Here is a 16,983-nt window from a genome sequence, read left to right on the forward strand (position 1 = left end):
AGGAAACAGCACGTGCAAAGGCCCTGAGGCAGCAATGGCAATGAGCCCACCATGATCACAACTCTTAGCCAGTGAGGAAGGGCAGAAAATAGGCTGGTGCAGGCTGGGTTATATAGGGCCTTCTGCACCTTGGGGAAGAGCTTGTTGTCTTCAAATGCAATGGGAAGCCACTGGGGGGATTCACAAGAGAGGAACAGCATGTGTCTTACGTTTTCCAAAGGCTGCTCTGGCTGCAGAAGGGAGAAGGGGACCAGACAGGTGGTGGGTAAGGGGAAACCTGAGGCCAGGCTTCAATACCTTAGGGGTCAGGCTCCCTCGGCCCTTGACTTCTTCCACCGTCTCCAGGAGGCCCCCGGGGCCCCGTCCCTCTCTTATTCTAGCATCAGTGCAGTAGTTTTTTTTTCTATACCTTTCCTGTTTTTACTTGAAATTTTCCTTTAAATTAATTGCTATTTTTACTTGTTTTTTAAAAAGGAAATTATATCACTGCCAAAAATCACGAGTTTGATGCATGACTTCCATTTTTCTTTCTAATACCCATTAACATAATTAACATAAAAACACAACCATTAAATGGTTTTAAATGAACAAGTGAATATAGTCTAAAAATGATTAGTGAAATCACAAGACTGATAGTTCACCAGAAACAAATGAGTTTGATACACTAGTTATTTCTTCTCTAACACACTCTAAAATAAATACTTGGTTATTGAATTTAAAAGCTAATCCAAGTACGAGCTCAAATCATCTCATGCTGGTTTGAGAAACAGTGTTATGAAAGTTAGGACTGGAGACTCAAGCATTCAACAGGGCCTGTCTATTCTACTTGTTGGCTCTGCGGTCTTGAGCTGGTTACTTAGCCTCTCTGAGCCTCAGTTTCCTCTTCAGTGAAGTGGGGATAATAACAACCCAGCCTCATGAGGTTGTTATGAGAGCTACATATGTAAGGAGTACTTAGAATACTGTTTCACACAGTAGAGGCTAAACAAACAGTATCCAGCTGAACCATCCCAAGGATGGTCAGAAGGAGTTTCCCAGCTGTCTGCATGCCCAGCCCAGCCAGTACCCAGACCAGCTGAGCAAGCCTATCCTTCTCTTGCCCCACCATGCCCCAATCCACACCCCAGGAGTTCCCGGGCTGACTGGCTGGGACTGACCCCAGGAGGGAAGGTCATGGTAAATGAAATCAATACACATTGCAGAGGAATGGCTTAGTGACCCGTGCTCAGGCCTCAGCACACAGCCCTAATAACCAAGGGCCCCCTTGATGAACCTTCCCTCAAGCCTTCCACTCCCTCAACAAGCAGACCAGGGGCCCAGAGTCGGGGAGGGCTTTGCCCAAAGTCATACAGTGAGGCTCAGGAGCTAAAGCCAAGTCAGGGACTCCAGGGCCCCTTCTTTGTCCATTGCACAAACATGTGTATCTGTCTGTGGGTTTCAATCCCCTTCAAGGGCCCCCCACCTGCTCCCCACTCCCTCTGACACTCCCTGTACCCAAGAACTTGCAGTTGCTGACCAGCCTGCTTATCTCAAACCTGGGCCTTCTGCTGACTGTTTCCTCTGCTGAAATCCCCTTCCTCTACCCTTGATGTCTCCTTTACTCCTTTCCCACCTACCAAACTCCTACTCATACTTCAGGGCCCAGTCAACGGCCTCCTTCTCCTCCAAGAAAGTTTCCCTGATCCTCAGCCCAATAGACTCAGTCCATGCCTCCTCTTTCATCACAAAGTGCTTCTAAATCACAGTGACTGAGAGCTCCTGGAAGGTAGAAAACAGCCTCTCCTCTCAACTTTGATGTCATTAGTATCTACCAGTAACCAAACGAACACATGAAAGAATTTATGAGTCAGCTGGCTTGCCATCCCACATTCCTGAAGGCAGCAACTGGGTTCAGTGATGTTGTTGAAAGTAGAGAGAGCATGGGCCGCCATGTGCAGCCTCACAGACTGTGCACTGCGCAAGGCCAGGGATGCCAAGCAAACAGACAGTGATGTGAGTGACACCCTCCAAGGGGGGCAACATGCCAGCCAGACTCCTGGCCATCCTGCAAACAGAGGCAGCCCATCAGATAGTGCAACAGCAAGGGCACGGGCTTTAGATTCACTCACTTGAGCTCAAACCCCATTTTTGCCACTTATTCACTGTGTGCCCTTTGGCAAATGACTGAACCTCTTTGAGCTTCTGGAGTGGAACAGAAATACCCACTTCACAGGACCGCCATTCCTTCCCTTCCTTGGACATCTGGAATTCTTGCCCTGCTCCTCAAACTTCCAGACTGTTTGCACGTCCAGGCCAAATTCCTCCCAGACTGAATATAAACCCTTTTTGTTCCAGAAGCCTGATCACTAGGACCAGTTTGATACAAATCAGTAAGGCCTTGCTCCTCTGGGAATCTCTCTCACAGATTCCCTCATATGTGTGCATGAGCATATACACCAGCGCTTCATGTATGGGGCAAAAGGCTGGAAATGAACTACATGCCCATCAGAAGAGATGGATTAGTGAGTTACATGCAGCTATACCATGGGTACCACATAGCCATAGCAAAGAGGCAGCTCTCTGCTTACTAACAATATGCCATTTCCGAGATAAAGTAAGGGAAAAAGAAAGGTATGAAACAGTATGTTTAATGACTCAGCTGGGGGTCAGGATCTGACACAGAACATGGAAAATGACATAAGGAAACATCCTCGGTTCACCCTAGGATTGTTCATCACCAGCACCACTCAGGATGCCGAGGAGAGAAGCTAATTCCTTACACACAATGATCCTGTGAGCCATTAAGGAAACCCCACTGAGAAAGGCCAACCAGATGGTCTCTGAGAAACTGATAATGCAGTTCCTGAAATGGGGAATCAGGAGACTATGGGTAGGTGTGTAAAGAGGTCACTTATTACTAATCAGATCAGTGGATACTTATAATATTTTGCCATGGACATGAACTTTTAAAATGAAAGCAAACCATTTAAAATAAGATTTTGCGGCTGATATGTATGAATTAACAATAATAATAACGTTCTTTGACCTTGTGCAAGGCTCATAGTGACCCCATTTCCCCATCTTTAAAATGGAAGGACGATCGGGGGAAGAGATCGGATTTCTGTTCTCACGTCCCAGGGCCCACTGCTGTGATCCAGGCCTGAGAGCCACTGCTGGATTTCAGCAGGGCTGTCCTCACAGGTGTGGGATGTCACCATTGAGGGCCACCCCTAATTTGGGTACGAGTTCTAGTTCCTAGCAATTGGAGCTTGTTGCTTACACCAGTTCCCAGGGAGCAGGATCACAGTAGCCTCTGGCTCAAAGAATCTAATTTTAAACTCTGGGTTCTGGGCAGACAGAACAGAAAGGTCAGATCCTGGCTACCTCCAAGATGCATGCCCTTTACAAAGATGACCCTGAGTGCCGAGGACAGCAGAGAGGAAATGATCTCTCCCTCCTCCTTCCTCTCTCCCTCCTTCTGCAAACTCCAGTGAGTGCCGATCTCCCACGGGTGCCCAGCGGGGAAGCAGTGACCCAGGGCAGTTCCCATTTCACCCTGCGTCAGGGATCTCAAAGCTGCTTGATCTCAACAACCCCATCTAGGGTCATCAGTTCAAAACAGATCACTAGCCTCCAGTCAGGTGATATATTAGGACTTCTTATTTCTCAAATGGCTTTCATCTGTTTGGGGGTTTTGTTTGTTTTATAATTTGTTCAAATCGGAGTTCCAAATGATATGTGCACCTGGCGATTGGTTGCTATGGTTCCGAATCTCCTATACTCTTCTGATTTCCTCTCCATTTATTACTACTTTCGTGCTTATTATTCCTCTCCCTCCTTCCATCTCTCTCCTTGTAATTTATCTACAGAAGAAACCACCTGTGTATCTACAGAGCCGCCCACATCTGAAGTTGGCTGACTGCATCTTCAAGGCGCCACTTAACATGTTCCTCTGTCCCCTGTAGTTCCTGTAAATTGTTCAGATTTAGGGGTTTGATCAAATTCAGGTTTGAGTTCAGGGCAAGACTACTTCCTGGGTGCTGTGTGCTTTGCATCAGGAGGTCACCCCATCTTTTTGCGCTGTGAGCAGCCGTAGCTGCCAGTTCATCCATTAGGGGTGACACAATGATGAGTGTCTAATCTGATCATTTTTGCTACATTTTAAAGCAGGCAGAGCAAGTTTAAAGCTTAAAGCAAGTTTCTATTTCTCTAAACAGAAAGGTAGACTCACTCATGATGCTTTCTCTTTCTTCAGCAGCTTAAATCCCTTTTGGTACAATAAATGTGTGCTGGCAGGCACAGCTCTCAGAACCTCTGATGTCCACCTATAAAATGGGGTGCTGGTCTACTCACAGACCTGTTCTGGCCTACATGCTCAGCTCTCTCCTTAAGGCTGTGTGCAGGCTGACTTTCCATGAACTGCAGAACCAGGCATGCAGCAGGGTTTTTCGGCCTCCTCCCACCCCTCACCCAGCCTCCATCCCAAACCCCACTGCTGGAAGATGGCAGAAGCCAGCAGGCCTTCCCTTGAAAGTGAAAATGTCAGTCACTCAGTCCTGTCCGACTCTTTGTGACCCGATAGACTGTCATGTCCTTGGAATTCTCCAGGCAAGAGTGCTGGAGTGGCTTGCCATTTCCTTCTCCAGGGGATCTTCCCGACCCAGGGATTGAACCCAGGTCTCCCGCACATTCCAGGCAGATTCTTTACTGCTCTGAGCCACCAGGGAAGCCCACGTACATGGGCAAGGCATTTGTGCACGGCCTTCCTTTAGCCGTGCACAAACCGGGTCTGCGGCGGAGGACCCTCTGCATGCCTGCTGTGGGAATTCCGTGAGATAATACAGCAGGGGCCCGACCTCCAGAGAAACCCAGTACGGGTCCCTGGTTTTTCTCCCAGCATTCCCCCTTCAGGAAATACACAGGTACACACACAGCCTGGTGTACACACACAACCCAGTGCGCACACACACACACACACACACACACACAAGGCCCTGTTCTCCCAGCACTCCCCCTTCAGGATACACATACATACACACACACCCCAGTGTACACATACACCCCAGTGCGTACACACACACACACACACACACACACACTCCCAGCACTATCCCTCCGGGAGGCCCTATTGTTCAACCACTTCCCCAGCCGGGAGGGGGTGGCCTGCGGGGCCCTTCCTGCCGGCGCTGACGTGAGGCCTGCGGAAGGAACAGCGCGTCTCGGCCCGCATTCCTTTGCTGCCCCGCCCGGCCGCACGCACGTCCGCACCTCCAGCGGCGTCCCAGCGCCGGTCCCTGCGCCCTGCGGCCGCGGTCCTGCTCCCCATCTGCTCCGGGAGGGGGCTTCTGGGGAGTCTGGGGGTCGGGGACCAGATGCCCGCGATCTCCCTGAAACTTCCCGCCCCCGTGGCGGTGGGCTCAGTCGCCCATTCAACAGCTGAGCAAAGTGGAGGCCAGAGGCAGCTAGGATGCCCAGGGCAAAAGGGTGCTCATGGCTGGCAGCCGTGTTTTTTTTATCTACACCGCACGTTTTCCCCACTTCCCTGCCGGGGAGGGAGCAGGAGAGAGGACGGCCTGGCAGGAGGCTTCGGTACCCAGGTGCCCCACTGTGTAGCCAGCAGGGGTGTCCGTGGGACCAGTGAGACAGCGGATTTATGTGACCAGGTCTTGCCACCCCAAAAGGGACAAGCAGTGGGGAAAGGAGCCGTCACTTCCTGAGCACCTACCGAGGTCAGGCTTCCTGCAATGATACTCCTCCATCCTCATGACAACCTTACCAAATAGATACTGTTTTTCCCAGGTTGAGTGTTTGGCTAGGAAGTGACTGAACCTGGGTTCTCTTAAGTCCAAAGTCATCCTGTTTCCTGGCATAACTGGGTACTGTGGCCCCGGAGGAGCAGAATCGAGATCCTGGCGCCATTAACTCAGCTCGCGGTTCTGCGGCGGGCAAGTTTGCTTCGCCCCTCAGTGCCTCATTTTCCTCGTGTAAAATGGTGTGCTCAGTCCCTCAGTCGTGCCCGACTCTTTGCCACCCCATGAACTGTAGCCCTCCAGGCTCTCCTGTCCACGGGATTTTCCAGGCAAGGATACTGGAGTGGGTCGCCATTTCCTTCTCCATGTAAAATGGAGACAATAGCAGTACCTACTGTGTAGGATGATGGTGAACATTCTGGAAGATGACCCAGGTGCTTCTTTCTTATTCTTATCAATTCATTTCTGGAGCTAAATGGGACTGAAATGGAACTCAGGTGACTGACTGTCCCAGTTGCCAGTGATAAAACCAGGATACCCTAGGCAAGCCAGCAGCAATGGTCACCCGTCATGATGCTGGTGTTTTTAACAGTCCATGCTGGTCTCTAAAAGCTGGGAGGATAGCCATTCTGTGCTCTCACTGAAGGTGAATTTTCCCAGAAGCCCTCAGGCCTCAAGCCCTTTGTCCTGGTCTCCATCCTCTGCCCTTGCATAGCCAAAGGGAAACCAGACATTCTCAACATAAAAACTTTCCACATCCTTCAGGGCAATCTTCTGATGCCAGAAATAGTCAGCAGGCCTTGGGAATCAGCCCAGGCCACTAAAAATAGCTCCCATGGCCCCCTGGAAGGCTTGTACCATATTGGCCCCGGGTGGCCTGCCACCCAGCCAGCTGTCTGACCCAGCCAGCACCTTAAATGACCATGAGCTCTGCGAGTCCTGCCGACCAAGGACAGCGGACACAGAAAAGCCTGGCTCCCCCTCCGCTCCCTCAGGCCAGCTGGCAGGCCAGGACCACCCTGGCCTACCACCCAGAGATGATCCTTCCTCTTCCTCACGGCATGTCCTTCCCCTCCATCCAGACAAGACGGCACGTTGCCCGAGTTGACGCCTGGACAGTCCCACAGGGGCCTCCGCGGTGTTCACACAAGCAAGGACACAGCAAGGACGCAGGCCTCCTCCCTGACTACCTACCCCACGCATGGTTCAGCGCCTGCAAACAGTGACGCGCACGCACACACCGAGTGTCTATCTTCAGCTACTCAGTTGCCTCTACCCTCTTAATTAAAGCAGTGTTTCCAAACCTTTAACACCTTTGCCTCGATTCTCTGCAACCCCTCCACCTTGAAGATATCACTTTTTGCTATTGGTACCCAGGGTTTAAAAAAAAAGAAAAATAAATAAAAGGATGAATATGCATTTTCAAGCTAGTCAATACCTGCGATTCCCAAGATTTCATATCTGCCCCCTACCTCCCTCCCTTCACCTCAGTGAAGTCCAAGACCAACAGAGAGAGGATGGCTGGGGGCACTCGTGGGGGGGGCCAGGTCCCAGCCAAGTCTCCCAGCCTGAGGCTCGCAGTCCTGGTCTGAGGCGGGAGAGGGGCAGAGAGGCACTCTGCCTGGAGAGGGGCCGGGCCTGGGGGCGGCACTCCTGGGGCACCGCCGCGTGCTGGAGCAGACACACGGCCTGTGCTCCTGTGTTGCTGTGTCGTGCGCGACTCTTTGCGACCTCATGGACTGCGGCACACCAGGCCTCCTTGTCCTTCATTATCTCCCTGGCTTGCTCAAACTCATGTCCATTGAGTCTGTGATACCAGACTAACCATCTTGTCCTCTGCCATCCCCTTCTCCTCCAGCCTTCAGTCTTTCCTGGCATCAGGGTCCTTCCCAGTGAGTCAGCTCTTCACATCAGGTGGCCAAAGTATTGGAGCTTCAGCTTCAGCAACAGTCCTTCCAATGAACATTCAGGATTGATTTCCTTTAGGATGGACTGATTTGCTCTCCTTGCTGTCCAAGAGACTCTCAAGAGTTTTCTCCAGCACCGTGATTCAAAAGCATCAATTCTTTGGCACTCAGCCTTCTTTATGGTCCAACTCTCACACCCATACATGACTACTGGGAAAACCATGCCTTTGACTAGACGGACCTTTGTCGGCAAAGTGATGTCTCTGTGCTCCCTGTTGTTTGTTGCTGAGTCGCCCAAGCGTGTCCAACTCTTCATGACCCCGTGGACTGCAGCATGCCAGGCCTCCACAGCACCTCAGCAGACCAGACTGAGTCCATGGAAGGCACGGAAATAGTTGGACTTTTATTCTGGGTGCTGTCTGTGCTGTTACCCAAACCCTACCCTGGCCTGTCTGCCTTCTTTTGGGGAAGAAAGCAGAAGCAGAAGAAGGAATGTGTTCCGGAAGCAGCCCTCCATGGAGTGGAGGCCACATCCTCGTCCTGTGGAAAAGCAGAGGAAAGAGAGCTGCCTGCCAGGGTGTGACAAGCCCCAAGTGAACGCGGAGGAAGGAAGCTGAATTCCACACAGGCATCCCCATCCCATTCCTGCTCTGGCCAGGCCAGGTCCTTGCCCCTCACTCAGCCTCAGCTCCCACTGACAGAGGTTTCAGACAACCTGTGGTCCTTCCCACTCGCGCATTCATTCATTTCCCCAAGTATTTCTTGAGCACCTACTATATTCCAGATCTGGTCTAGGGGTGGGAATGCAACTGTGAAAGAGATTGAAGAGGGTCCTGCCCAGTGAATGATGAGGGCTTACAGTGCAGACAGGGGAGCAAAAACAGACACTGTCACTCTAGACCAGAAGCTAGGCCTGGGCCTGCCTGGTGCACCTCGCTGTCTGATATGTTGGGTGAGTGGAAGCAGCCCTTGCCGGGAGAGGCCTGTAGTCAGGTAGCAAGGTGTAGGGGTGTGGAGGCGGAGGGAGGGGGCTCTGGCGTGAAGGTATTCAGGCAGGACCTCTCTGAGAAAGGGAGAAGCCAGCCTCACAAAGGAGAGTGTGCAGAGGTGTGTATGACTGTATGAGTGTTCATGGATGCATGTGAGCGTGAGTATGTGTGTGAGAGCATATGTATTTGAGTGTGGATATGTGTGCGTGTTTGGGTCTGTGTGGGTGTGTGACTGCAGGTGAGTGTATATGTGGGTGTGTGAGTGTGGGTGTGAGTGTGTGTTGGGTGTGGGGGTTCAAGTTCCAGGTAGAGGTAAGGGTACAAATGTTCTGCAGTGGGGAAATGCAATCTGTTTATTGAAGTAAATGAAAGAAAATAGAGGAGATTCAGAAAGAAAGTGGAGGTGGTGTGGGGAAGAGGTGCTCTGCCAGTAGCAACATGTATGGGGCACTCGTCACGTGCCAGACGCCATGTTACATAGGAACTCGCTGAGCCCCACAACTCGAGGAAGTATTCCTATTATTAATCCATTATACAGATGAAGAAACTGAGGCACCAAAAAAGTAAATAACTTCCCCAAGATGACAGAGTTTGAACCCTGGCTTCAGGGACCTCTCTTTTAACTGTTCTACCAGGCACCAGGCTAATTGAGTCCATGGAAGCCAGGAAAAGAGCTGAGCTTTTATTCTGGGTATGATTGGAAGTCACTACAAGGTTCTAAGCAGAAGTATGACTTCAGGTGTTAGCCAGAATTAGGGTCAGGTGCAAGAAAAGTCCCGGAGAAGGCAATGGCACCCCACTCCTGTACTCTTGCCTGGAAAATCCCATAGATGGAGGAGCCTGGTAGGCTGCAGTCCACGGGGTCGCTAAGAGTCGGACACAACTGAATGACTTCACTTTCACACACTGGAGAAGGAAATGGCAACTCTATCCAGTGTTCTTGCCTGGAGAATCCCAGGGATGGGGGAGCCTGGTGGGCTGCCGTCTATGGGGTCACACAGAGTCGGACACGACTGAAGCGACTCAGCAGCAGCAGCAGCGGCAAGAAAAGTCCAGTATAATAGTGACTTAAACAACAGGAACATAAAATAGAGTTTTCTCACACGCAAAAAACCCACCAGATTCCAGAGAAAGAGAAGACAAGCCACAGGCTGGGAGATAAACCACTGTTATCCAAATACACATACAAACATCTTGAAACTCAACGGTAAGAAAACCACCTAATTTTTTCTTTTTTTTTTTTTTTATCGTGCTACCTGACATGTGGGATCTCAGTTCCCTGACCAGGGTTAGAACCTGGACCCCCTATAGTGGAGATGCAGAATCCTATCCACTGAACCACCAGGGAACTCCCACAACCTGATTTTTTTTTTAATGAGCAAAAGATATGAACAGATAGCTTACCAAAGAAGATACAAGTATGGCAAATAAGCATATGGAAAGATACCCAACGTAAGTCACTAGGGAATCACAAGTTAAAACAAGATATCAAAATAAGATGCAAGGATATATTGTACAACACAGGGAATACAGCCAATATTTTTAAACAACCATAAATGGAGTATAACCTTTAAAAATTGTGATTCACTGTATTGTACACCTGTAACTTATGTAATACTGTACATGAACCATACTTAATTAAAAACAAAAACAAAAATACCACTACACACCCATTAAAATGGCCAAAATCCAAAACACTAACAATACCAAATACTGGCAAGGATGTGAAGCAACAGGAACTCTCATTCATTGCTGGTGGGACGGCAATGGGTGCAGCCACTTTGGAAGACAATTTGTCAGTTTCTTACAAAGCTAAACATGCTCTTTCAACACAATCCAGCAGTCATTTTCCTTGTTACGTACCTAAAGAAGCTGAATGCTTATATCCATGAAACCCAGCGCAGCTTTATTCATGATTATTTATAATATTTATTTATGAATTTATCTGTAATTATGTTTTCATAATTGCCAAAACTTGGAAGCAACCAAGATGTTCTTGAGTCGACGAAAGGATAAATAAATGGTCATACATCAGACAATGGAATATGATTCAGCTGTTAAACCATGAAAAGACAGGCGGAAAATTTAAATGTGTATAAGTAAGTGAAAGAGGTCAGTTTGAAAGAGCTGTCATAAATGACATTGTTGCTGTTGTTGTTCAGTCGGTAAGTTGTGTCTGACTCTTTAAGGCTCCGTGGATGGTAGCACACCAGACTCCTGTCCTCCGTTTTCTCCTGGTGCTCTGCGCTAAGCTGCTTCAGTCGTGTCCGACTCTTTGCAGCCCTATGGACCATAGCCTGCTAGGCTCTTCTGTTCAAGGGATTCTCCAGGCGAGAATACTGGAATGGATTGCCATTTCCTCCTCCAGGAAATTGTCCCAACCCAGGGATCAAACCCGTGTCTCTGACGTCTCCTGCCCGGGCAGGGGGCTTCTTTACCGCTAGTGCCACGCCGTCTCCCGAAGTTTGCTCAGATTCATGTCCTGAGTTGGTGATGCTATCTAACCATCTCATCCTCTCCCACTCCATTCTTTCACCTTCATTCAGTCCATGGGATTCTCTAGGCAAGAATACTGGAGTGGGTTGCCATTTTCTTCTTCAGTGGATCACGTTTTGTCAGAACCCTTCACTATGATCCGTGAGTCTTGGGTGGCCCTGCAGGGCATGGCTCACTGAGTTATGCAAGCCCCTTCACCACAGCAAGGTTGTAATCCATGGAGGGGCAGTGACATTCTGGAAGAGATTAAACCTCAGAGACAGTAAAAGGGTCAGTGGTGTCCAAGGGTCCCGGGTAGGGGAAGGACTGAATAGGTAGAGCACAGGATTTTTTTTTTTTTTTTTTTGCTATTGCATGTAGCATGAGGGGGTCTTAGTTCCCTGACCAGGGATCAAACTAGTGCCCCCTGCAGTGGAAGCATGGAGCCTTAACCACACAGGGGAGTCCTGATCACAGGATTTTTAAGGGAGTGAAACTACTCTGTAAGATACTATGATGGTGGATACCTCATTATATTGTTATCCAAACCTGTAGAATGTACAACACCAAGAGTGATCCCTAATGTGAAATGTGAACTGTGGATATTGGGTAATGGTGTATCATCATTGTAACAACATCCTACTCTGGAGCTGTATGTTGACAGGCAGGAAGTCTGGGGCCTGTATGTGGAAGAAGGTACATGGGAACTCTCTGTGCTTCCCACTCAATTTTCTGTGAATTTAAAACTGCTCTTGTAAAATAAAGTAAAAATAAAAATTTAAAAAAAACTGCTCTAAAAAATAAAATCTAATAAAAAAATTTTAACTACTGATACAGACCACAAAATGGACTATGCTAAAAGAAAAAAAAAAAAAAAAAGCATGCTGATTGAAAAAATGCAGACACAACAGACAGAATACTGTGTGATTCCATTTAGAGGAAGCCCTAAGATTACAACTCTAATTTATGGTGACAAAAGATACACCCTTAGATGGCTGGGGTAGGGATTGATTGGGCAGAGGCATGAGGGAATTTTTGATGATGGATATGCTCTAGATCTTGGATGTGCTAGTGGGTATTCTGTATACTTTTGTTAAAATTCAAATATATATAAAATTATGTAGATTTGTCAAAAATCACTACCCCATAAGAGTAAAATAGGTTTATTGAGGTGAAATTTATCTCAATGAAATTAGAAAAAAAGGAAGGAAAAAAAAAATCCTACTAGGGCTAGTGATTTTGCTCTGCTCAATGAGATTCTTTCTTACTTGCAAACTAACAAGTGAGCCAACCAACGTTTTACAGGTGCTTACAGAAAACACAGGACTCCTGGGTCAGAGACAGGGAGTTTTATTTCTCACAGCAGAGTGGGCTGCATGGGGTTCTTGTTTGCACTGGGTCCTCTTGCTGCCAAAGTTCCATGGGACCAGTGCAGTAATCCCAGACGGATGCTGTGGGTCTGTATCAGAGCTGAGACACACTGACTTTAGGAAAATCATTATCTTCTAGGAGGCTGCTAAAAAATCTAGCCAGCATTTGTTCTGGAGAATAACATCTCTATTATCCTGTTCAGAGCAAATCTGTTCTCTTCCAAAAGAAGACACTATCTTAGTTCCCTCAGGCTATTTGCCGTTTAAAAATTCTCAAAAAGATGTGACTCTGTCTAAAGCATGTCACAGAAGGTATAAAAATTCCATGGAGAATTACCTCCTGACAGGCCTCAGGGACCCAGACTCCTATCTTTCTGCTCTGCAAGATATTCATGCTCTGCACGAATCATTCCCAGTATGCTTCACGGTTTTAGCTGGCTGCTCCGCTCCAGTCATCACATCAGTATTCTAGACGAGAAGAAAGAAAAGGGGAAGAAAAGCAGTCTTTAAGGACAATCTTTAAGGATACTTTCTGGAAGCTGCACACACATTAGGCCTGACTTATTCAAATAGCCGCACCTGGCTACAGGAGAGACTGGCAAACGTAAGACGTATACCTGGCTAGGAATCTATTACTAAAGGAAAAAGGGAGAACAGATACTAGTGGCCGTTAGCCACCTGTGCCCTCATCAGTTTAATCATGGTCTGTTAATTTACTGAAAATGCTGAGAATACAACGATACATCAACCCACTTCCCAGGAGCCCTGGGAGTGTGGCAAGCCTCATCAGTACTTCCCACCTTCCCCAGTCTTAGAGCGCCGGCAGGCTCCCGACTGCGGGCAGGACTCACCCCTCTCTTGCTTGGGGCAGTGGAAAGACCCTGCCAAACTTGGCCTTGGACCTGACACTGAATTCAGCCCAACTTGTGACTCTCAGTGAATCCTCTACTTTTTCAGGTCCCTCTACGTTTTACTACCCTTTGTGACATGGCGATAATCCTAAACCCTGATGACGAGGCTAGATGGGAGCATTAAATCGATCACATATGGAAAGCAATAGCCATAGGAGGTGCTCAATAAGTGAGAGTTCCCTTGTCTTTCTTTTCTGACCCTGAGATATCATGGCTGTATTGGACACTAGCTCTGGACAGCTGAGAAGGCGATGGCACCCTACTCCAGCACTCCTGCCTGGAGAATCTCAGGGACAGGGAGCCTGGTGGGCTGCCGTCTATGGGGTGCACAGAGTCGGACATGACTGAAGCAACTTGGCGGCGGCAGCAGCAGCAGCTGCAACTCTGGCCAGAGATATCAGAGATAAAGTTGTCCCCAGGATGAGCAATGGCCTGAGTGGAACCCAGGTCTTGACTCTTCAAGGCTGCAGGGCCCTTCACACCAGAGAAGCAGCTCATAGTACAGTAACTGGGCTTGAATGCTGTGTCCTGTCACATTCAAAGTCAATGTGAATGGGAACCCGAAGGGCTGACTCTGGGCCATGGGGGCAAGGCAGCCGTAATCATATTGACTCATCTTAATGAAATACTATACTTGACATAGTTTTTAGGTCCCTGATTAGAAGAGCCTAACGAATTCATTCAATTAAAATACGGAGAGGAAGCTGGGGCCAGGCTCCCAGCTAATGCCTTTCAGTCTTTCTTCCCTGAGGGCCATGCCCTTGGCCTCACTTAGGGCCCCACAGTGCCCACAGTTTGAGATGCCCGCCATGTGGGGCAAGGGCTCTGGTCCATTCTGTGCAAGAAGAACAGGTGCAGGGCCTCTCGTGATGGCTCCTGGGAATTCACTTCTAGAACAAGCTGTTTCAGCCTGCGACAAGTCCTAGGGCCCTTCTTCCTTCTATAAAATCTATTAAACAACAATAAATTGGCTTCAGACCACTCTTTATACCCCTGAGGACAGGCATCCTTTCTGTGCCATGAACCCAGACTTCTAGGGCTCAAGGGTCACCCCCTGCAGAAAGCCTTTTCTTCTTCTTCTGCCCTCCACCCTTTCCTCCCTGCATCTCCCCACTTTCTTGTCCTTTCCACACCTCACCACCAGCTCCCAGACCATTACACTAAAATCCTGGGTCAGCCCATCAGTCTCTGCCACTTGCTGGGAGAGGCCAAGGTCAGGGACTGTGTCTTCTCCATTCCTGTGTGTCCAGTGTCCAATGGGAGGCCTGGCACCAGTCAGAACTCTAGCTTTCATGCCTGGATTGTGGGCTAAGGCACTTATCTCGGCCAGGACCATCTGCCTTAGACTCTCCAGTGTCATCACAGTAAATACCAAACCCTAGTCTGACTGGCACTGACATCCCCCCGCCTGCCACTGCATACGGCTCTACCAGGCTGGCAATATCCTAGAATGAGGTCCCTCAAGATCCCCCAATATCCCTTCATTTCCCCAACCACTCCTTTCCCCAACTATAAGCCCAGCCTCATGGTGGGACACAGAAATGAGAAAGGCACGATCCTGCCCTCGGTGGCTCATAATCTGGTGAGGGTTGGATGTCCTCTCCCCCACCTCCCCTCCTTCCCTCCGCTCCCTGCCTTTGCTCCTTCCATATGCACATAATGAGCAATAGATAGCCGAACAGACTGAGGCGTGCCGGGAAGGTGCTGCTGAGAGTCACTTGAGACCTTGACAAGGGACATTTCCAGAAGACTCAGTATGGAGATCTAATCCTCTTATTAGATGAGAAGCTGTGAGTCATAACCCCCAAGCAGTGCTACAGACTTCCCCATGAATCACCCACTGCCCCATCTCCGCATTAGAGGCACCCACCGCGGGGAATTCTCCTTTGGATGGGAGGGAGGAAATGTGGGGGAAAATGTGGGAGGCTGGGGCTCTGAATGGAGTCCCTGAGCAGCTCTCCCCACTGCTGTCCTGCCAGAGTCTCAGCCCTGATCCCGAGAACGAAGCCCCAGGGTGAGCCAGGACCCTCACGTTATTTCCTGATTACCAAGTGCTTTTATAGGCTTTATTTCAGTTGCACACCGCTGTTGTGTTACTGGAAGTTCTCCAAGGGAAATTGCCTCATGTGGAAGGGAAAGAAGTCGGTTGAGCAGAAAAGAACCACTTCCCCCTAGCCTGAGCCCAAGACCCACCCAGAAAGGAGAGGGATTGCCTAGAGCCGTCCAAGTTCTCTCATTTATCGATCACATGTACTGACTGAGTGCCCACTGCATGCCAGGCTCTGTTGTAAGGGCAGAAGACCCCACAGTGAACCAGACAGACAAGGTCCTTGCCCTCAAGGCCTTCCATTCTAGCAAGGAGAGAGACCACACACAAAGAAGTCAGCGTTAGGTGGTAATAAGTGTTACATGGAGGAACAAAACAGAAGAAGTACATGGGGTCGCCGTGGGGCAGGGTGGTTGCTAAGTTTAAATGGAGCGGAGGTCAGAAAATGGCCCGTTAAAGAGGTGAGCTGAAGGAAATGAGGGAGCCAGCCTTGCAGGGATCTCAAGGGAGGTCTGTTTGGTGGAAGGAAGAGAATGGGTCCCTGAAGCAAGAGTGAACTTTGTGTACGCGAGGAAGATCAATGAGGCCACCTGGTCTTGAAGAGATAATTGAAGGGGAAGAGGAGCAGAAGAGGCGGGCAGAGACGTAGCAGTCAGATAAGCCATGTCAAGTCTTGCAGCCTTTGTGAAGACATGGCCTTTTCTTATGAAAGAGATGGGTGCCGGGGAGGGGTTTTGAAAGTCTAACTCCTTTCCTGTGTGACAGACTCTACTGCTGAGGGCTAGGAAAGGTGGACAAAATATTTTTAAGCATTTCAGATTGAAGACATTCAAGCACTAAAAGGGCAGTGAGGAACTGTGGGATCAGGAGGCAAACCCTGAGGGATGCGAATAGGATTTGGGTGTCTCCTTTCCCCAAAGGGTTATCTGCCAATTCTGAAGTGGAAGGCTGAAAGACTAACAATGTGAGCAGAGACTTTAAAAGATTCATGAGTATAATGGAACAAATATTAAAGTTGAGGGCATACCAGGAAGGAATCTGGTACACTCCTAGGCTTTCTTGTATATTACCCCAAAAAGTAATATGGGCTCAGGGGGCTTGGAACTTCCCCAAACTTTTAGTTGAAACTACTAAGAAAGTGTTAATCACTCAGTCGTGTCTGACTCTTTGCAACTTCATGGACTGTAGCCCACCAGGCTCTGTGGTCCATGGAATTCTCCAGGCAAGAACATTGGAGTGGGTTGTCATGCCCTTCTCCAGGGGATCTTCCTGACCCAGGGATTGAACCTGGGTCTCCTGCATTGCAGGCAGATGCTCTACCATTTGAGCCACCAGGGAGGCCCTGAAACTACTAAAGAATACAGCTTTAGAAGAAGATTTCCGTCCTCACAGGGTGTAAAGTGCAGCTTCAGGCCCTCTTAACCCGTCTCCGTTTCTGGGTGGGTTAAGGTTTTCTCAGATTCCTAGGCCTCTAAGCCACCTACAACGAAGTAAGCCCTCTTGAAAAGAAAGAAACACTGCCTTAAATAATCTCTAAGATTTTTCATACACAGAG

At 48.9% G+C, this 16,983-nt stretch overlaps 1 non-coding gene across 1 annotated transcript; it reads right to left on the bottom strand.

Annotated features, from left to right (window-relative positions):
- Positions 1 to 16,693: 16,693 nt before the first annotated feature.
- On the bottom strand, positions 16,694 to 16,766 carry TRNAC-GCA (transfer RNA cysteine (anticodon GCA)). Its single transcript has one exon. It is a non-coding gene; the product is annotated as a tRNA-Cys (tRNA).
- Between the last annotated feature and the right edge of the window lie 217 nt (positions 16,767 to 16,983).

The sequence above is a fragment of the Ovis aries genome, chromosome 16 (assembly GCF_016772045.2).
Source record: "Ovis aries strain OAR_USU_Benz2616 breed Rambouillet chromosome 16, ARS-UI_Ramb_v3.0, whole genome shotgun sequence".
In the NCBI taxonomy this organism is placed as follows: Eukaryota; Metazoa; Chordata; class Mammalia; order Artiodactyla; family Bovidae; genus Ovis; species Ovis aries.